The sequence below is a fragment of the Oxyura jamaicensis genome, chromosome 1 (assembly GCF_011077185.1).
Source record: "Oxyura jamaicensis isolate SHBP4307 breed ruddy duck chromosome 1, BPBGC_Ojam_1.0, whole genome shotgun sequence".
Lineage (NCBI taxonomy): Eukaryota > Metazoa > Chordata > Aves > Anseriformes > Anatidae > Oxyura > Oxyura jamaicensis.
Window position 1 is genome coordinate 102,460,511 of NC_048893.1, and position 22,335 is coordinate 102,482,845.

A 22,335-nucleotide genomic window follows, 5' to 3' on the forward strand; every position below is an offset into this window, starting at 1 on the left:
ACATTTTTAACGAATCTCAATTTTTGTGTTTTCTGGTCTAAAAAAGACAATTTTGAAAGGAGCTGTCTGACATTCCTCAAATAAAAACAAACAAGAAAACAAACAAAACCAGCCTGTTAGCCAAGAAATAAAATCTTTCTGCAAATGGGATAGACTCCTAATGAAAAGGATTTATACCTAAAGAAAATATTTGATAATTTTTAAATATAAGTGAGTTATAACCAAACAAGAACACAAAAATTAAGTGTTCTGATATGAAGACAAGACTGATAGTAATCGACTCATAGTTGAAAAGAATGCTAAAGCACTTTATAGAGACGTAAACCCCAAATCTGAAAGCATTCAGTAAAGAAATCTAAAGGCATCTATAAACAAAGAGATTTTGAAGCTGGAGGGAAATACAAATTGCATGGATATCTGGTCTTATGTGTCTGCATTGCTTTCTTCAAGAATATGCACAGAAGAGTTGTTTTCAGATTTGAAAAATGAAACAGATCATACTGGAGCAGGCTAATTACACCTGACTTTTTGTTTAAATATTATGCTGAATTTTCATAATCTCTGTAAGCTGTGTATTCCTCCCATTGGCTAGCTTCCCAATTCATCATCTTAGTAACATTTTTTCCTATTCTTTATGCAGAGCTGATTCAAAGTACACTTTGATACACATAGGCAAAATCATAAAGCTCATGGGGAAAGTTAATTTGAACGAGTTTTTGTACAGAGTATAAGAGATTAAATATTTAAGTATTTTGAAATGGAAACCCAGCCTTTACTGCTCTGTAAAGAGCAGCAAGTTCCATATGCTAAGGAGAACTCCAAGTGCAAAAGCTCCTGAACTCTTGAGAACTGAGTTCAGCATCTTTTGTGATGGCACCCATTTTCCTTTCAGGATTAAGAGGAACTGAACAATTGGACCACACACCTTCTTCAACTTTTGGGGGAGTGGAAGGTTCCAGACCCAGTTCTGTCTTTTATGCTTTTGATCCAGCTTCCCTATATACATTTTAATTTCTTTAGGTCACAATCTGTTTAAATGAGAACAAATCTGAGTTGTATTTTTTCAAATTTTGTTGGCTGATATTTCATTGCTATAATGGAACATGACTCACATCACATTTCAGCCAACAGTTTTAACTATATGCATGAAAGTCTTCTTTAAACATACATAATTATGTCTACTATGTCTTCTCTGCTGCCACAGTTATTTTTCTTTATAGCTTACAAATTGAAGAGAGAGATAAAAGGTGATTCATTGAAAACATCTTGTTCAAGATGTTATATAGGCTTTAGCTTATTGCCATCCAACGTTTTCTGTGCATAGACTGATTTGTAACTCAAACTGTGATAAAGTACACAATGTAAATACCAGGTAGAAATATGGATAAATAAATCTATTGTTAGAGATTGCTTTCACATCGCAAACAAGTATAGAGAAGAACGAGCTTACCTACTTCAGTGAGACAACTTAAATTAATAGATACTCACCAAAGTGTATAAAAGTTGCAGAATCTGGTCCTTTTCTGACAAACATCAAATAACTTTCCACAAATCAGAAAAATGTGTAAATAACAAAGCTAAATAATTTGGCATCCCACAAAAATGAAGAAATTTTTTTAAGAAAAACAGAAAAATGGGCTCTGGGATCTTAGGACTGTTCTATTTCTTCACAAACTGCATCATATAAGCCATTGCTTTTGATTTATCTATTTGTTTTTGTTTTGTTCTCTGTCCTGATTCTGACTTCTTACAGTTTCCTACAAATACCTTCACTGCTTGAATAGGTCACTGGACAACTTATTTTGGACAATTCTTTCCTCATACTTTGATTATCAGTACCTCAGAGTATTTGATAAGCACTTTTGATTTATAATGAGTCACTTGAGATGAATATGCACCCTGAGTAGATATGCATAATTCACCAAATTTTATTTTCATAGGATCATAGAATAATTTAGCTTGGAAGAAACCCATGTAGGTCCCACAGTCCAACCTCTTGCTCAAAGCTTTTTACACACAAACGCTCCTGATCACAATTATTTAATAAACATGTCTGCAATACATTCCTGGTCATAACATATTCTATGATGAGCATATTGGCAGTATCAAAGTTTGAATAATATAATTTAAACAATCAGGTGCATGTTTGTGGAAGCTATCTTTTTATATCTGCTTAGCTCTAGTTACAGCTTTTTCTTCTTCTTCTTCTTCTCTAACAAATGTAGCCTTTTCATTTGAAAAAATAGTTCAGAAGGATGAGATTTGCATCATAAGAGCAAAATTATTTTGCTTAAAAACTGAGATTAACAATGTATCAAAATATGACAACTACAGCTATTACTTCCTCTGTGAGGAAAAGTTATGCTGACTTGAGCAGTAATAAGTACACAGCAACTGATTAGTTCATTACTGGTTATGCTCCATTTAACTGTTTTCTGCTTGAAGCAGCTTTGAAGAACTGCACGAACATGAACATTTCTAAGATGAGATGGTTTTTCATTCAGCTTGCTGTGTCTTCATTCTGTGTGTGCCCTTGTGCCCCTCTGCCCTCATTTTGGTTCACTGCTCCCTGACTTCTGCTTTTCATGCCATTTTGCATGCACTGCTAGAAACAGAGGAGGGAATGAAAGATAAAAATTATAATCTTTCACAGAAATCCCCATTCTGTGTTTCTTTTTGACTTCAGTTTTTTTCAGTGAATTTATTTACAGTGAAGGAAGTTGATTGGCAAGTTTATTGAAGAAATACAAATTTGCAATGCACAGGAAGGAATAAAACTCCATTTTCAAACCATCAAGAATTTCAGCTTTCAAGAGAGCACATTCATAGAAAATAAGTATTAGTTATTGGTATAAAAAAGCCAAGCATTTCTGAAAGAAGAAATATAAAGACTTGCTTTACTGCAGAAAGGTTCAAAACTCATCAGTTTACCATATTATCATATCTGATATCTCTTGGATATATATATATATATATAATCTCAAACAGTCTCAAACAGGTTGATAAATCTCTTCATTCATACAGTTACCATTTTAGTTATGACATTTTAAAGCATTCAAATTAGTTAAATTAAATTAAATTAATATTCCTGGGGGCGATCCATCTGGAAAGCTGTTTTGCAGAAAAGGACCTAGGAGTCCTGGTGGACACCAAGTTGAATATGAGTCACCGGTATGCCCTTGCTGCTAAGAAGGCTTATAATATTAATTAATAATAATATTCCTTGCTACATTAGGCAAAGTGTTGCTAGCAGGTCGAGAGAGGTGATCCTTTTGCTCTGCTCAGCATTGGTGAGCTCGCACCTGGAGTACTCTGTCCACTTCTGGGCTCCCCAGTACTAGAAAGACCTGGACATACTGGAAAGAGTCCAATGTAGGACCACCAAGATGATCAATGGACTGGAGCACTTCTCCTGTGAGGACAGGCTGAGAGAGCTGGGATTGTTCAGCCTGAAGAAGAGGAAGCTCAGGGGTGATCTTATCAATACCTGAAGGGAAGGTGCAAAGAGGACAGAACAATGTGCTTTTCAGTGCTGCCTGGTGCCAATGGGCACAAACTGGAATACAGGGAATTCCCTCTGAACATCAGGAAACAGTTCTTTACTGTGAGGCTGACTGAGCACTGGCACAGATTGCCCAGAGGTATTGTGCAAATCTCTTTCCTTGGTGATCTTCAGAAACAGTCTGGACGTGCTGTAGGTGTCACAGCTTGATCAGGATAGGTTGGACCAGAGGACCTCCAGAGGTCTCTTCCAAACTTAACCATTCTGTGATTCTTTAAAGAAATATATTTGTTTACTTTTAAGAATGGAAAGCTTGATATTATAGGCATTATGGGAAAATTTCCTTTCTTTAGGGGAAGACAATCACTTTAAATATTATTTCAATTTTCAATTATTTATATTCAGCATAAACATCGGGTTTTTGGCTTCATGTCTAAAAGTTATCTAGGACTGAGCTTTGTTCAAAGTAAACAATATTTCTGAGCTGAAGATTCTTCACAAACCTAATGAATTCCATTTACTTGCTTTAGTTTTGAAAACTTCAGCTGAGTGTGCTGAGTCCTTGTGGAGGGTGATTGTCTGTCATCATGATTTTTCCCAACAAATATTCACAAAACTCAAGGAAGTCCTGGTAGTTTCATGAAAATAAAATAAAATAAAATAAAATAAAATAAAATAAAATAAAATAAAATAAAATAAAATAAAATAAAATAAAATAACCCTTGCAAACCATTAATCATATCTTATTTTAGTGACTTTTTTTCTGTCATCTTAAGTCTGTATAACTTCCTGAGTGTGTGATATATCAGCCTGTTCTCTGATTACTTTCCTTCATTTGTCATACAATAGGGCCCAAAGGACCTGAGATCAGAACCACTTTGTCATAAGAGCTGTGTGTCCCCATAAAAGACAAAACCTCCACCAAAAGACCTTTCACTGTAAGTGATAAAGTCAGCCCAAGGAAATATTTTTATCCCCCATTTTACTGACAAAGAATGGAGCAGAGGGAGATTAAGTGATTTGGCCAGAGCTCCCCAGGAAATCTGAGTCCAGAAGTTCTCAACTTTAATCCACAAGGCCATCTTTCCTCTGCTAAGAAACAGATGTTAAATTGGATGTTAATTTTGCCATGAAACTTTTTTAAAGAACTCTGAAAGGAGAATAGTCTCCAAGAATCATTACTTAGCAAGCTACCAGCTCTGCAGTCTTGCTTCTCAGAAGTAATTCATTCCATCTTTGTTGGCAGGCTTTAAAAGGCCTTTTGTTTTTGCTCACTGATTAGTAGAACAATCTATTTTGAAAGATATGTGGGCTGATATGGGGTATCATTTATTTGTTTCAGTGGTAGCTTTTTGCAACAAAATGTATAGAGCTTTTAAGTGTTGTGGTTTGAAGCCTCTGATGTCAAAGATAAACATTAGGATTATAAATACAGATCCTCTAAAGTATTGTAAGTTCTGTAATCAGTAACAGAATTTCATATCATTCACTTGCCTGCCTTAAAGTGCTGAAGGCTTTTCCTTTTAAAAACCACAGGCACATACATTATCAGCCAATACTAACAATTGAGCCAAACATGTAACATGAGTTAATTATATAATGTGCGCTGCATTATATAAAATTCCCATTTAACACCAGACTTCAGCAGCGTACGGGTTAATGTACGATACCAGTTGGCCTTCCTTTCCTCCTCTTTTCTGCAATTCAAATTAGTCTTCTGGAAAATTGGCCTCAGTACCAGTGACGTGCTGCTGAACTTACGAGATCTCAAGAATATCCTACCAGATTTCATTCTTTTGTTGTAGAATTGTTTCCATCTGGGGCCTAGATATAAACTTGGAAAATGTAAAGGCTCTTCCCTCTCACCCTGCCTGACTTCAAAACATTGGCAAATAATCTTCCTTGTCAATGCAGTACAGATTGGATTAAAACATTGGAGTAAATTATGTTTCTGTGGGTGTAAGAATTAGTGGCATTTATTGGAAGTTTAATGTACTGCCTAACAATCCAAGAAGTAAATATATACTTTAAAATCAAGTGAAAATTAACATTGAACATAACAGAGTACTAGAGAATACTAGGTTCTGGAAAGAAATATTAGTCACACGGGGCCAGATCTACTAAAGAGCACCATTACACACATTTGCAAGTGCTTCATTTGTGTGCAGAAACTCAGTGTGTGAGCATAACTTCCTGGCATGCATCCACACAACTGTTTTAGTCAACTGGAGTAGCTAGGCTGGGAACATAATCACTATTAGCTCCTCTGCACTCAGCAAAGGCAATGATGTTTATAAAAAAAAAAAGAATAAAAAAAATAAATTAATATTTATTTATTTGTAGCCTATTGCTTTATGTCACTACGGCAAATGAAAATGGTTCTGATAGGCATATTATCTATAATAATATTGGCTACTATGCCTACACTGGCAAAATAAGCAAGAAAGCATAGGACATACTTAGTTTGCTGGAGGTAGGGCAGAAGAGGAGAGTAAATAACTCTTGTGTTTCTAATGTGGCTGCTTGGCTTGTATTTTCTGATGTATACAACAAGCTGTGACAGCTCCTCATTTAATACAACTGTCAAGTGTCTCCAGGCTTTGTGCTAGACTTCTGTACATAAACTTGTGCATGTGTGTCTTCCCTATTGTTAGCACACCAAGAAATATTACTTTTACAGTAAAAGCACACTTAATACTGTCAGAGAGGTTTTATAATGATAATTTGAATTTAAAACATGATGTTCTGGGCATTCTGATCTAATAGCCTTTCTTATTTTTTTTCCAAATCCCAACAGCAGTAACCCTGGAATTTATAATATGTATTTGGGAAAAAAAAAAAAAAAAAAAAAAAAAAAAAGTTTGTTTTTGTTTGTAATACAATCTACCTGTATAGTCTCCCCACTATTTGCAGCATTTGTAAATGAAAGGATAATCTCTGCCTTCCTGACTGGGACATATTTGTTATACTCCTTTTGTCAGTATCATTGACAGGTTTATGACCAAATGTCGGTAAAAAAAAATCTGCTAGAAATGAACACAAGGACTTCTTCTGTATTTGAGTACACTGACACATGGTTTCATCAGTATCCATAGCATATAAGCAAGCATCAGGTGGATGAAGAAGAGCTGTACTAGGACCCTTTTCAGACACAGTAGTGATGTCCACATTATCCAGTAGGGCAGACCAGCAGACGCGGATCTGCCTGTTGGTACTGAGGATGCAACACCTACACTATACATACTCTGTCTGTGGGAAACTGTCTTCCAGCTAGTCTGGTCCCACAGACTAAACACCACTAACAGTTGCAGTACACTAGGCACATAGCCTAGTTCACGATTTTCAAGAATATTTTTATCCATTCATTGCCGCTGGTATAAGCATACTGCTTCAATAGTTCTGTTAGGTACTGCTAATGTTTTCCAAGGTTTTGTTCAACTATGGATTTTACAGAAGCTCTTTGTAGCCTGTGGAGTTACTCATCTATACATTTTCTTCCAGATGTACTATCTCTTCATCTTTTATCTTCATAAATTTTATTTACTTTGCCTTGGTGTATGCCTTGAATGTGAAATAATATCTAAGTAAGAGGTATGCAGTTTTTGTTTATTCAAAGAAATTCTTCCAGAAACATTCACCATGCTTTGGAAAAATAAGTGGTATCAGCTTTCTCCCTAAATATTTTTTTTCTGATTTATTTACTGATGTAGTAAATCTCATATTCCCTCAGTATGGATAACCTTATAGCTCTGAGTTTTATACATGTACTTCTTCCTTCCTTCTGTGTTAATTTTGTTGATTTTGGCACTGGTGCAGCTAGTCCTACTCAGTAAATATTTCATTTGCTTTTATGATGATAAAATAGACTCTCATTCATCTTCTGCTAGAGAGTTCTCCATTGGTTTACGGAGAGTGCCTCTGGCTTGTGATACTGTTGTTATCCTCTTCATCAATGCTGTGTAATCACAGCTGGGCCTGGTATTAACCGCAAGGTAATATAGTTCATTGCATATGTCACTGGATTGACTTACAGTGTTTGGCAAGGCATGGACTGCTCAATGTGAGTTCTTGCGGGCTTTGACTTCTGAGTGCTATATGAATTACAGAGTCACAGCATAATTTAGGGTGGAAGGGACCTCTAGAGGACATCTGATCCAACCTGCACTCAAAGCAGGGACTCAGTGCAAGTAATTTTTCTAGAGTAGGTGGCTTCTTTTGCTCAACAGCTTGCTTTTTTGTTTGTGTTTGTTTGTTTTTCAGTTTGTTTTATTTTGTTTTTGTTTATTTATTTGTTTCCCCTTAAAAGGGGAAGGTCTGCTGAAGGTCTAAGATGTCAGTTCCCTATTCCTAGGATCTGGTTGATTAAGTCACCTAAAACTTTAAGACTAATTCTTCATTTGTAAATCTATTAGAATATTTTCTGTGTCTTCCTCTTTTTTTTTTTTTTTCTTTTTTTTTTTTAAGAAAAATAACATATTTTAATGTGGCTTTCTAACCAAGTTCTGAAATAAAGCATCATAGTTAAGTATTCATATTTTTCTAAGAAAGCTGAAAGCTATTAAAACATTGATTACTGTCAGAAATTAAAATTGTTATCTGACAACTGTCTTTTTTTTATAATGTTTTGTCTAAAGGTAAAGATTGAGGAGATACTTAAACTTCCTCTAGTTGCTTAGTACATTTTCATTCCAATACTGATGAGAATTTTAAACATTCAATTCTTCCACTGAAGACATGTCCTTAATTCAGCTTGCTCTGGTGCTGTGTTTTTTAGAGTTCAGTCCTGGCCAACAATTCCGACAGAGATCAGCTTCACTCAATGTCTAAATATAATGAACCCACAGTATTTAGTATGAAGCTTTCTAATAATCTCTTATTAATCCTTTATGAGTACACTGGAGCTTTTTGAAGGTATAACTACTTTGAAGCCCTGTCTGTTCTTGCTTGCTAAATGCTTAAGCATTTACTCAGCATTGCAGAAGGGAAACTGAAGAGACACATCCATGTACTTAAATAACCACAGGAAACAGCAAATCCAAGGTGACGGTCTCCCTTATCTCCACATTGTCTTGCTAGGGAGGGTCCTAGAAAAATGGAAGTGGCATTTGGCTGCTCACTGTCAGCAGTGAGCTGGTGAACAGGAACAAAAAAGGAGTCCACATTGTTTGCAAGAGAACTTTTGTCAACAGATAAGTACTTATTAGGAAATACCTGTTGGCAAGAAAATGTTTAGTTAGAAGTAAGAAATCATTCTGCTATTATGTACAGCATAGCTAAAACAAGGAAGATGTCTACTACGGCCACTTGTACCCATCTGGGGTAGTACAAAGTAGCTTTTGGTAGCTCAGGAATCACAGAATTACAGAAAAATCATGTTGGAGGGCACTCTAAGCCCAAAGCAGGGACAGCATCCAAGTCATTTCTGGCCATTTACCCTCTGATTCTGTAAAATATAGAAATCTCTGAGGATAGAGATGTCACTTGGGATATTTTCCAGTGTCTGACCACCCTCACAGTCAGTGTTTTTTTTTTGTTTGTTTGTTTGTTTTTGTTTTGTTTTGTTTTGTTGTTTTGTTGTTTTCTGTATTTCTAGCTGTCACTTCCCTTGCAAGTTGTGGTCTTTGACTTGTGTACTGTATACCTCTGAGAAGGATTTGACTTTCCCATCTCTTTTCTAAAGAAAAAATGGGCTGTGATTTTCCATTGTGAAAACATTTGCTGGTACAGAGACCTAGACAAATCACACAAAACAAAGGGCAAAAACTGGAGCATTTCCTACTTTCTTGCTCAAATGGAAATTTGAGCGAAGGGGGGGGGGGGGGGGGGGCTGGCTGTCAGTGTAACTAAACTAACCTGTGCTGCAGTTTTGGCATCCAAAAAAATGAATCTCTCAGGAAAGAGAAGGTGAGGAGAGAATCCCATCCTTCAAACTATGAGGAAGCTTGAATTTCACCCACAGAAGTGATTACCCAGTCTTGCATCATGTTAATATCCTATGGAATGTAGTGCTGTAACAGTGGGTGACAGTTCCTATCTGGTGGTCCATAAATAATTTAAATAAATAAGAAAGACATACTGGAGGCCACACTGGAGAAAACCTTCCACATCACTGACTTGAGTATGTTCAGACCTGAAATTAGACATGTGGATCTTATTTTACCAGCAACAGCAACACTCAGGAGAAACACAGTCACCAGTGGGCAGTTCTTCTTTCTTATGAACATATTTACTGATTTTCACCTGCCTCTCAAGAATGCATCAAAAGATTACAAATTCTTCTACTTTTGAAGAAAAAGTTCTCTCTCTGTAGATGAAAATTTTAAAGTTTCAGTAGAACTTAGAAAATTGCTTTGTAACACGTACATTACATTGTATTTTGTCAAAATTAGAATGGGAAAAAATACATATTTAACTTACAACTTAGACATAAATGTATTTAATTCAATTTAATTCTTAAGAGGCATAATCTCTAGAAACATTTTTATTTTAAAAGCCCGATCTAATTGCATCTCCAAAATAGCCAACAATTTATAGATCACCTTATAGTAGCAATTATGCTTATTCTTGCATGCACTTTAAACAAAATCTCTCTTCTAGAGAGAACTCAATAAATAAATGTACACTTTTCCATTCCTTGAATATCAAAATCTTTGGGTCTCTTGCAAAAGAGGAAAGAGTGAGTTCTATTCATTACTGACAAAACTGCCTCCATTTATCTGAACCACAGCAGTGGAACAGAGTGAAGAAGTTGGTTTCTGTAAAGAAGCCAACAAGTAGATACCATAATATTCCTGCTTAGCCTTTTTTTTTTTTTTTTCTGTTAAAATGAGATTTTAAATGCATGTTATTATAGCTGCTTGGAATACTAAAACTTTATAATCTCAGTTGTGCCATGGATTTAATATATATTGAAAATAGATTCACAAGGAACTCTTTTATTCCCTTATGTAACACTAAAAATCTTTATTATATTACCTACATAAGCACCTATAGATTTGCTTTTTCTTATACATTAAAATATTTTCTGAAATGTATTTTTTTCAATGTGAAATGGAAAGCAACAGAAATTATACTTTGTATACAAGTCCCTTTCTAAATCTGTATAACTTTTTTTCGTAGTCTTTCTAAGATTAAGCTGTTAACGACATGTAGAGTGCTGGAGTGCAGGATATGCATATGTGGAAACAGTCTCTAATAGGAGTAATTTTCAAAAATATTGTAGAATGGGATGCAGGACTTTCAGTGCTTTGGCACCTACAGTATTTCATAGAATCAAAGAATCACAGACCTGTAGTGGTTGGAAGGGACCTTGAGAGATCATCGGGTCCAACATCCCTGCCAAAGAAGGTTCCTTAAAGTAGGTTGCCCGGTTAGGCGTCCTGATGGGCCTTGAATATCTCCAGAGAAGGAGACTCCACAACCTCCCTGGGCAGCCTGTTCTAGTGTTCCATCACCCTCACTATGAAGTTCTTTTGCATGTTGGTGCAGAACTTCCTGTGCTCTATTTTGAGGCCATTGTCCCTTGTCCTGTCCCCACAAACTGCTGAAGAGAGGTTGGCCAAATCCCTCTGTCTCCCACACTTTAGGTATTTGTAAACATTGATAAGATCCCCTCTCTGTCTTCTCTTCTCAAGGCTGAAGAGACCCAGGTCTCTCAGCCTTTCCTTATAGGGAAGATGCTCCAGACCCCCTGTCATCTTTGTGGCCCTCCACTGGACTCTTTCCAGGAGATTCCTATCTTTTTTGTATCGGGAAGCCCAGAACTGGGCACAGTACTCCAGGTGAGGCCTGACCAAAACTATTCATCTAAGTTAATTTAAAAACTTCTGAAAAAGTTGTCTTCAGGACTAAAGAGTAAGAATCAAATAAGTATTTCCTTAACTATTGAAATAGTAATCACTTCTACAGCACCCATACCCTGGAATCGGTGTAATACACAAATCAATGCACCTAAGCTGCTGCCCATGCTCACAGACAATAACGTATTTTCAGTGATGAATCACTAACTTGGAAATACTTTCTCCCAGTGAAAAGGAGATATAGTTGTTCCATTCAGAATTCACAGCTTTCTGAAGACTGCAGCTAAGACAAATAAAATGTCTTTTTTTTTTTTTTTTTGAAATGTGCATGCTGATATTTTTAAGAATCACACTTCAAAATAAAAAAAAAAAAAAAAAAAAATATGAAATCTCTGTAGATCTTACTCAAACTAAACCTGGAGAGAAATAAGTTCCAGAAATTTGTGCTATTGTAAATTTCCTCTGCCTATCTCAAAAGTAATCTCAAACACAAAAATTAATCTTATCTAAAATGATTAAAAATTTTGCAAGAAACATTCTCACAAAATTACCAGGTCAGTTTTTTTCTTAGACCAGTTAGCTTCTGATGATACAAATAGGCATCCAGTAGTGTGAATGTTTCCCTGAAGCACTGAAGGCACTGAATATATCAAAAGTTGTCTACTCTGCATTTCTATTCATGAAACACTTGCACCATTAAGCATTTCAGACCTCAAGGAGGCAGGATTCATCCATGTTCTCTTCAGCAGGATGAGAGGAGATTTCCCATTACTTGGGCTATAGATTTTACATAATCTATTTATCTAAGTAATTATTAGGATCACATGCCTAGGAGGAGCTATGTGGGTATTAAATGCAACTCTTGTAGATATATGTACTGAGTTTCTGTAACGTCCTTCAGAAACTACTTGTTAAAAGTGGCTAGATTTTAGCTTTTCACTGGTCCAGTTGAAAGGTCGTCTCAAACCTTCTTCTTTGTAGGTTATGAACCTACTAATTTCCAAACCAACTTGGTTTGAGAAGACTTTATTCTGACATTCTCCTTTAGCTTGAGTAGTTCTATCTCTTCCTGTTTTTCACGCTGAAATACTTTGAATATACTTGCCTATCTTCTGAGCTAGTTGAGGCAACTTTGAAGTCAAAGCAGTGAAGCTGCATGAAGCAGCTCTGGGCTGGGGATAGCAAGCCCTGCCAGGAGCCTGGATTTAGAAGCTCTGCCATGTTATAGCACTCCTGTGGTTTTTGGATAGGATCTGGTGTACATCTAGTTCAGCTTGGCTGGAGCAGAGGTAGCTTAGGCCTATCTGTGAAAGACAGCTAGAAGTGTGGTACACACATGTAGATATATCACACACATATGCTTAGACATATTTCTAGCTAAGAAACATACCTCTTGTAAGAAAAGCTCTCCATTCTTCAAACTTTCTACAATGCTTCACTCTACCTGTGCCAGTTTGTGTTATTCTTTCTTAAATGTATGCAATACGTAGCATTAATAACCTTGACAATTGTATTTCAGCGTCATGGTATAATTACTTCTAGCCATGATGTTGCATTGTAATGTCATTGCACTGTGAAAAATCATGTCGTCATTTTAAAAACAGTGATGTGATCAATCAGTGAAGCTCCACCTGTCACTATTAAATATTTGTTAAAGTTTTGCTACTGTACTTCTAGAAACTGGTGGAGTTTCTAGAGGTAAGTTCTTGTCTAATCTTTAGAATAAATAGTAAATATCCCCCGAGCATCTTCTAGACAAAAACTAAAGCAGTTCTACACATTTGGTCAGAACATCACTGGGAATCTTAAAACTAGCATGGGAAGCTCCAAATTTTATGAAACAATATGAAAGGCTACTATGCTACTAAAAGAAACTGACAAATTATACACCATCTTTCATATTAGTATTTTAATACTAACCCTATGAATAGACTGCTTTGATCTCAAATATCTGTTTGTGTTGGGAAGGGGAAAGGCAGAAAATCTTTTTATTAGTTAGAAATAGTCCTTAAAGATAAAATATTGCCAGTTCTTTAGACACCAATAACTCTTTCTATTTGACACTATTCCACTTTCTTTTAAGTTGATGGGAATTTTGCCATGTTGTTCAGTAGAAACAGAATTGAGCCTTGAAGTCACACATGCACAGAAAGCATAAATATTCTGTGGGGAATCTCAAATGCTGTGACTCTTTGTTAAATTCTCATGTGAGTACAAAAGAAATCTAGAAGAAAATCCTGAAGTATTTTATCCATTAAATCTGACTAATGTCTCCTCAAACTTGCCTTTAATATGCTATCCTTTGAAACTTAATTTACTGTATATATTTTATACTTTGTTTCTCTGATTTATATGTCTAGACCTTTTAAATAAAATAGAATAACAAATCTTAGAACAGTTGCTCATGCTGAAGTTACATTGCAGCTTATGATTTGCAAAGCTGTAAGTAGCGAAGTTCTGATTAAGATTTAAATGTTAATTAGATACAGTGATTTTAAATCTGCCCTTTGGTACTGAAGAATATAAGAAACTCTTCATGTTTCGGAACACATACAAAGACTATTAAATGCAAAGAAAATCAGATAAGAATTTTTCTTATTCCCTGAAGACATGCCAAATTACTTGAATCAAAAATATACACTAATCTACAAAATTATTTACTCTAAAACTTAGGACACTCTGGAAAAATATTTAAGCAGGTGGCTCCCATTCCAGTACTGTTGTCTAGGTTTTTTAAAAGTGGGTATCAGCACATAAGTCAGAAGACATAGATTGACTATTTTATTCATGAGAATGGAAAACAAGTTTTTCTTGGGCAAGCACACTCTGATAAATTTAATTAAGATATATGTTCTTAAATCTTCATTGTGATCAGTGTTATCAATAATAGGCAATAAAAATTGACAGATTTCCACTTAAACCAGTCATAGGAAGAAGACAAATCATGGCCCATACTTAGCTAGACTAAGAAATTGAAGAGTTGAAAAAAAGTCATTTAAGCATCAGGCTACAACTTTATTAATTAAATTATATGGGGAACCATCCGTTCTCCCTTTCTTATATACCAGATGTTTAGTTGGGCCCATTTTGCATTTGTTGGGATCCCATTCTTGATCTACTAGCTTAAGACAGGATCTCTATATTTATCTCCAGGACTCAGCTGATGTCTGAATGATTCAGACCCATTCAGATTAAAGTGAATGAAGACCAGTGAGCCAAGAGGAATATCTGCTCTATGAAAGCTTCAGATTTCCTTTCTCTCCTCAAGCATTAGTTCTCATTTGACATTAAGGGTGTCCCTTTTAGTCTTTGTATCTTCTGAACACGGTAACAAACTGTGAAAAGTCTTTTCTGTCATATTCTATTTTCCCTTTTAACTCTTACTTTTCAATGACCTGTAGCTTCACAAGAAATTTGGAAAATCTCTCTCATTTCTATTCAGTTTGACTTGCTCCTTAACTAATCTTAAAGTGCACAATTGATCAGAAATATAACAGAGCGTGGAGTGCAATGTTTTCTGGAAGCCAAATCAGATTTTGAGTGGTATAAATCTCTCTCTAACCCATGTGAAGTAGAGAAAAAAAAACAATTTTTCTACCTTTATATGGGTGTTTCGTCTATAAGGGTTTCCTGGCTTCCCACCATCCAAAGGCTTGTTACACACGTTTATAACCTTCACTATAGGAAGACATGAGAGACTTGTCTCATGTTAAGTCTTTCCTAGTTGTCCAGAACAAGAGAGGCCAAACCTTCCTTTGCTTCAGTGGTTGCAGGAAAAAATTATGGGATAATCCCATTATTATAACATGCAGACACCATCATGCTTCTCTCAGCTGTACCTTAAATTGAATGATTCAAAACTAGATCTTGCGCAACATCATTTAGCATTTGGTTTGGCACCCATTTAGTATCTCATGCTCTCTTATCTCTTCATCTGTTTCAGACAGTACATTATCTTGGTTGTTTCAAAGCAGATTTTCTTTTGAACCTGAAATGTGTATACAGGTATGTCCTATCTCTGCACCCCCAACTGTATGCAGTGTCAGTAGTTTAGTGACAGTTTAGTGCTGTTCCTTGCACATTATTTGTTCATAATCTGCTATCCCCTATAGCAGGAAATACAACTGTGTGCTCCATAGCCACTTATAGAGTCAATGAACATTTCTTAAAATTCCTACTACAGCATTTAATTTTTTTTTTTTATTTTTTAATGATGGCAAAGATCACTACATACAGTGATAAACTGTGGCCTACATTGGACTTTACCTGTTATTTTTTTAAAAAGTCTGGACACTGGGATTGGGACCATCTGGGAAAAGCCCAACTCTGAAATATTTTGTGATTTCATGACATGATTCACAGGCCAATTAGTAAAAAAAATAGGATCCTGGAAGATGGCAGTGCTGGAATTCCCTGCAAACCACACTAATCAGCTAATTTTCTAGGCTTGCTAAAAAGAAAGAGATAGAAACAATGGTAAGCTAACACAGACCTGTTTATGTGATGAGACAATACTCCAAAATGTAAGTAAAAAAAATTGTTTCATGGTTCCCCATAGGGCGAAATTATTCTTTGAGATCAGATTTGTTCTTCTGAATACATCAGTGTATGTGGTCCTTGAAATATTTTTTCCTATATATTGGTAGACTTGAGAGAAAAATAAATAAATAAATAAATAAAAATAAAACTGGGTAAAGAGAGGACCACCAAGGCTTCTCCACCAGACAACACCTTGAGAAGATGCGATTATGAAAAATATTGTGGCACATCTTGCTGCTCCAGCATGAAATGTGTTTAACAGAGGCCCAGATGTGCCCTTGGTGAGGTCTTGATGTGCTCTTTGCCCACTGCCCTACTATACTGCTGACCCCAAATTTTTCAGGTCTTTGGAACTTATGGTCTCTGCAATGAAATTTTGAGATCACATTGCCAGCTGATAGATTAGCTGTATTGCATATTGATTAGCACTACCAATGGGGATGATGTGAGGTGGATTCTAATATTTTTCTTCCATGGAGTGGATGAAGAAAGGTGTGTAATGACTCCTTTTTTTCAATTGCCCATATACTGTGATCTAAGGTGCTGCTCAGAACAGTGCTTCTGAGCATGTGTATGCCATAGTTATAACTGGGCTGGTTAGTGACGCTCGTATTTGAAGATGTTCTATGATTATTTTTTTAATTTATTTCCTGGGAATTTCAAGAATGATCCCCCTTTGCTGGCATTTTAATATAGTTCTTGTCTGGATATTTGGTAGGGATGAATGGTTGGAGAAAATTAAAATAGGAATAAAAAGTTGATGAGTTGCTTGTAGAGGAGAGTGCTTCCTTTCCGGATGCATTGCATTTTCAGATTTGCATGTCCTATTTCAGCTGTGATGAATCCCAATATCTGTAAAGCCTTACAGCTGTTTATTATAGATGTTTTCAGCCAAGTGTTTTCTCATCTTTACTATTATTTGCATAAAAATTATGTAACTGGTTTACTTTACCACCCATAAGGCTCTAATAATCTAAATGTCATTTTGCAAAAACCTGCTAGTTACACATATATTGGCTTTAATAGGAGGTCAGACCTAAGTGAAACACATTGGGAATGGGCTCTTATTATGATAAGAAGTGAAAATATAAAAATATAGCATTCTGTTATTACATTGCTCCTTTGAAACAAAACACAGTTTGTGACATCCAGACCAGGTATAAAGCTGAATCAGAGCCATATGAAAAGGGACTACTTGATTATCGTTTACACAGAAATCCTGGGGAAAGGGGAAAAAATAACAGTGATTATCAATATGTTCTAAAGATATCTATATATATACACCCATGTATATAAATGTAAAATATATATACAAATATATTGGCATGTATGTAAATGTTGATCAGGAGCTTTTGGAAGCAGGAATGATTTTTCCTGGGGGTAGACAGAAAAGAGAAGCTGACCTCCTTTCTTCCCTCAAGCTCTCTGGCTGGCAGGTAAGGATTGCCACTGCAGAATCAACACCTGGGTGGTAGAAAGGTCATCTGTTTTCACAGCTGAGGTTTGACAAAGCTGGCACTGGGGAAGGGAAGATTTGTTTGATTTGTAGATTTGCTTGTTTTTGAGATTTATGTTGATACATTCATGAGATTTAGTCAACCAGTCAAGGAAAGAATCAGTGAATCTCACCAATAGAAGGGAAACTCAGGCTGCCCTCTTGACTTATTTTGATGCTTTGGAATGATGTAAATTGAAAGATGTCTCTCCCTTAAAAAACTGTGTGAACCTGTCCCCTCAGTATTTGCCTGGCAAGGCAGAATGTGATTATAGGAGCTCCTTGCACAGCAGACAAGTATTCTAGCAACTCCTTCAGCAACCTAACCCTCCACGGCTAGGAAAGAGTCTGCCTGGATGCTGGCTGTGTGTGTCTGGCTGCCTTAGTAGTCTTCTGGTGCCATACGCTGTGTGCAGAAATTGGGATGGCAATAACTACTTTCTGAGAGCCAAGCAGGCAGCCAAGGTGCAGCAGGGGGAAGGGGAGATTCTCAAACCACACTTGGCTAAAGCTCAGGCTTGAACTCTGCATCTGTAAAAGCTAATGAGTAGAAATCTGAAAACAGATGACACCCAGCCTTCAGAGTGCTATAAATTACATGATTTGCAAAAGAGATTTCCTAATATTTATGGCAGAAGGGTCCTCAGTGAGATTAAAATCTCAAAAAGCTTTGTGCTAAATGAAAATAGAAAGATATTGCGTCTTCAAGCAGTATTCTGCTAGACAGATGAGAAATGCAAAGGCAGCCTTTTATCCTTGTTTAATAGATTAGGAAATGAGGTGACCACATAGTTTCCATGAGAGTCTTTAAGCACTTTCAGGGAAAGGAAAAAACTGAAATCAACTGAAATATCTGAATTCAGTTCCTTGACTGCAGGGTCATCTTTCCTTTTCTCTTCTCTACTAGCTTTTTATTACAAAGAGTACAATATTGAAAAGCATCAGTTATTACATTTTGGTGTAAGTACTCCTACAATAATCATCAGAGCAGTTGCTTGACACAGTGCAGTCCATTTTTGCAAATTTAGTCTCTCCTGCGGGCAGTTTTGTTGTGGTGTATGAAGCTGCGGCATTCATATGACCATGCTGGCAGGAAGGAGAGGGACGGAGTGAGCCTCTTTGCTGCAGCTGGAACTGAAATCATTTATTCATGGTAAAATTTTTAGAGCTGATAAAACCCATTGTCATGCATGCATTGAGAGAAGAGAGTTTTTATAAAATCAGGAAATACTCAGAAAGTATGATTAAATGTTAAAGGCTGTACAATTCCACAAATTTTGGACAGGTTCTTAACATTGGGGTTTGGCAATAATAGAGGCATAGTATCTTTCGTTCAGCTGAATCACAAAATTCTAATGCTTCATTTTTTAATTTTTTTAAAGATGTAATATTAGTTAATGCATTAACTTTGCAACAAATTCTGTAGTGTCCTTTTCTTCTTTAAAAAAGTACTTTAGTGTCTCTTAATTACTAAATTAAATATGTTTCCAGATTTGATCATTATAGGACTGAGTGTTCCTTCTTCATACAAGATGATCCCAAGTTAACTACAAATACATGTACTGTCAACTTTGTCTAACAAGGTATGTCCACCAACTGTTCAACAAAAAAAAGAAACAAATAGGACACTTTTTAATCTGTATAAGTCCTTTTTATAAAGTTGATATAATACTTAATTTACATGAAATTATTTTGTTTTACACATAGCTGAAATCATTTTCATTAAAAGTGCAGGAAAATATTTTTTGCATATTCTAAAGATGGCAAACAAGCATCAAGGTTTGAGTGGGCATTACCTCTTCATCCTGAAACGGTTTCTTTTGCCCACATGCTACAAATAAAATCCATTCTATAGATGTGTTATAAATGCATCCAAATGTACAGCAGTAGTTTTATGTATGTGAATGAGCCAGGGAATGCATGATTAGCGAGCCATTGTGAGGTGCAGTGAGAATACATACTTGTGAAATGTATACCTCAACATAGTCGCCAAGAAGCCCCAGATGATCATTTTTAAAGTGTTTTCAAATATTTATGGGTCTCTGGAGGACCCATAAAGACAATTCACTTTCCAGAAAGCAGACCAATGTAATCTGAAGGAAAAATCATTTTTCTGGCCACCCAGCTACACCAACAAGCTAGCTGAGATATATTGATATTACTTGCATGTAGATAAGTCAAAGAACGATTTTCTTGATATGTGAGGCTTGTAATTTTTTAGTGGAATATATCAAAATACAAATTCTGTACTGGAAATTTACATTTGTTTTGCAGTCCTGTATTCACTGAGGTGACACTTTTGCAAACTGTTTCACAGCCTTCCTTGAAGTAAAGGTAAACAATTTCAGTTTCTAAGTCTCCTGAGCCCCCTCAGCTTTCTCCAAGTAAAGAAGTAAAATGTCTATATATTTTTAATATGAGCAAAACCTACTATGAATCAACTGTGTCTATTTCACAGAGAAAACTTGCATCTGAAAATAGTAAATTACAACCTATACATAATGCTTTTGAGAATTGTTAACATGAGAATACACTTTTGTACTAGTTATGAAAATAACTAGAAAGATCCATTTTCTTTGGTTTCAAAAGCTGCAAGTAAACACTACATTTCTGTGGCAGTCTGAAAGGAGAACAACAGTTATTTTATTGTTTGAAATTAAATTTAAAGAAGTTTAAAAGTGCTTAGAGCTGCAAATCTGATAAACAGCTTTCTTGTCCATCATAGGCAATAAAAGGATATGCACTTGTAGATATGGTTGGAGAAACCTAAACAACATCAAAGTACTTAACTGGCCATGTGCCATTTTTTGACTGGATACTATGAAAATGAATGATATCACCACAGTTTACTGTCCCGTACTGATTTTTTCCATACACCACCAAAAGTATTAAATTCCCTCTTCCAGAGAATTTTTTTCTCTTTCTTTCCAATAAGTTGTTACAGTATTTTATACATGGTTTTAACTCTTCAGTGGCATAGTATCAACTTAATTCATTTTAGTTTTGTGAACAAAACAAAAAATTATTTCTTCCTTTCTCCTGCGAAAACGAGGGAGGGAGATACTGTTCTACCACCAGTTCCAGTGAACTACATCAAAGTAAACTTTCCTGTGTCCAGGTTATGTTCATGCAACAGTCTGCCTTTATAGACTCAGTCATTATTTCATAGCACTGAAATTAAGTACAATGCACATTTTGGTATAGCTATTTGGAATGTTCTTAATCTTTTTATTCATATTTCATTCAGATAAAGAAAAAAAATTTCAGTAAATTTGAAATTATTGGTGCACAATACTCCTTTTACAGTGCTTTATAACTGTGCCTTAGCTTCACTTCAGAAATGGGGGACTAAGGCAAAGAGACAAAGTACCTGTTGATGCTGAGCTGGGCAATGTGAGAAGCCCAAACTAGTGCTGACCCAAGGGGGTTGGTCTTCCAGCTTCAGTGTTGCGTAGCAAAAATTCATCTGGCCCCCAGTCCAGTCACTGGCACTGTGGCTGTGCCAATGCCAGCAAGCTATTGTGTCCCACAGCTGGCACCAGTGATGCTAACACAAGCCACTCAGTGGCCCCCAGGACACAGTACTGACATATCTTGTATGATTTGCCAAGAGTCCTGCAGGAAGTCTGTAGGAAAGTCAAAAATTGACTCCAGCCCTCCTTAGTTCCTCTTAAAGTACATTAATAAGACCATCTTTTCCTTCTCTGTATGTTGAGTTTAAGCTTTAGTAAGAGCTTTTATTTGTGCACTGAGATAAATACTGAATGATATCTCTGAATCACAGAAAATGCATGTCATTAATTTTGCTGCCAGATCTCACTTAAACTGTCTTTTATACATCAAAGTTCTACCTGAATTCATTTCATTTCAGCTTTTTCATTGTTTTAGCATATTTATTGTTTTTTCAACCTATCATTTCTGGAAGACTGGAGGGCCATGTGTGGGTGTATGAAAAGTGTTACTTTACTAAACTCAAGAATAAGCATTAATATCAGCCCTGGTACATAAGAGACTCATTCTGCAGTTAGGACAACATTACAGTTAGAGAGTCAAGTAAATTTTCTAACAGATAGGAGCCAACATTACCTCATTTTCAGTCTGATGTCAGATTCACAGTAAACAATTTACCAATTAGTAAATATGGTACCTGTGTTTACATTCTGCTAAGATTTGAATTGCACTCTCAACACCTCCCCATCATGATTGCTGATGGGTCTAAACCCTTGGGTCTAATACTTCAGTGGGACTTGTTCTGAACTGTTCCTTTCAATACTGAAGAAGTCTAGAGATTCTTCATTGAAGAAGTTTTTACTGAGATAGACCCATTTATCAGTAGGAAATAGTCTTCTTGCTTTCACAACAATATCAAAACAATGCATTGAGGTGAAATGAAGGGATTAATCCTTGAACTATGTGAAAGCTACAAAAAACAGTTGTGAAGGGGAAGGGGAAAAGCATAAGCAGCACTGCTGATGCTCACACTGTGTACAGGATTTAAAAAAAAAAAAAAAAAATACAACAATAATCCAAAAAAAAAGTGAGATAACTTACTGTACTTTGCAATACTTTTTTTTTTTTTTTTTTTTTTTGAAAAATTTTTACTAAAAATTTCTGAAGTAAACTTTTCCATTTGGGAAAAAATAAAGGAGGAAAAAAAAAAAAAAGAGAGAGAGAGAAAAATGTTTTTTAAATCTCAATTCAAAATAAGCAAAAGAGGCATCCATTGCTGTCTATGTGCTATCAGCTTACAAGGTTCTTTTCGATCATTTTCATGCTCATAAGATGTCATTTTAGCCAGTTTTATTCAGGATACATTCTGGAGAATTTCACATGGAATTTGCACTGCAAAAAAAAGACTTTTTTTTTTTTTTTTTAAAAAAAAGGGGGGGGGGGGGGGATGAATGTATTAAAAATACAAGTCTGTTCTACAGTCTTCTTTAGCCTAAAAGTTTTATATAAAGTTGCAAGTATGCTTGTCTTGGAGAGAAGGGGAAGGAGGA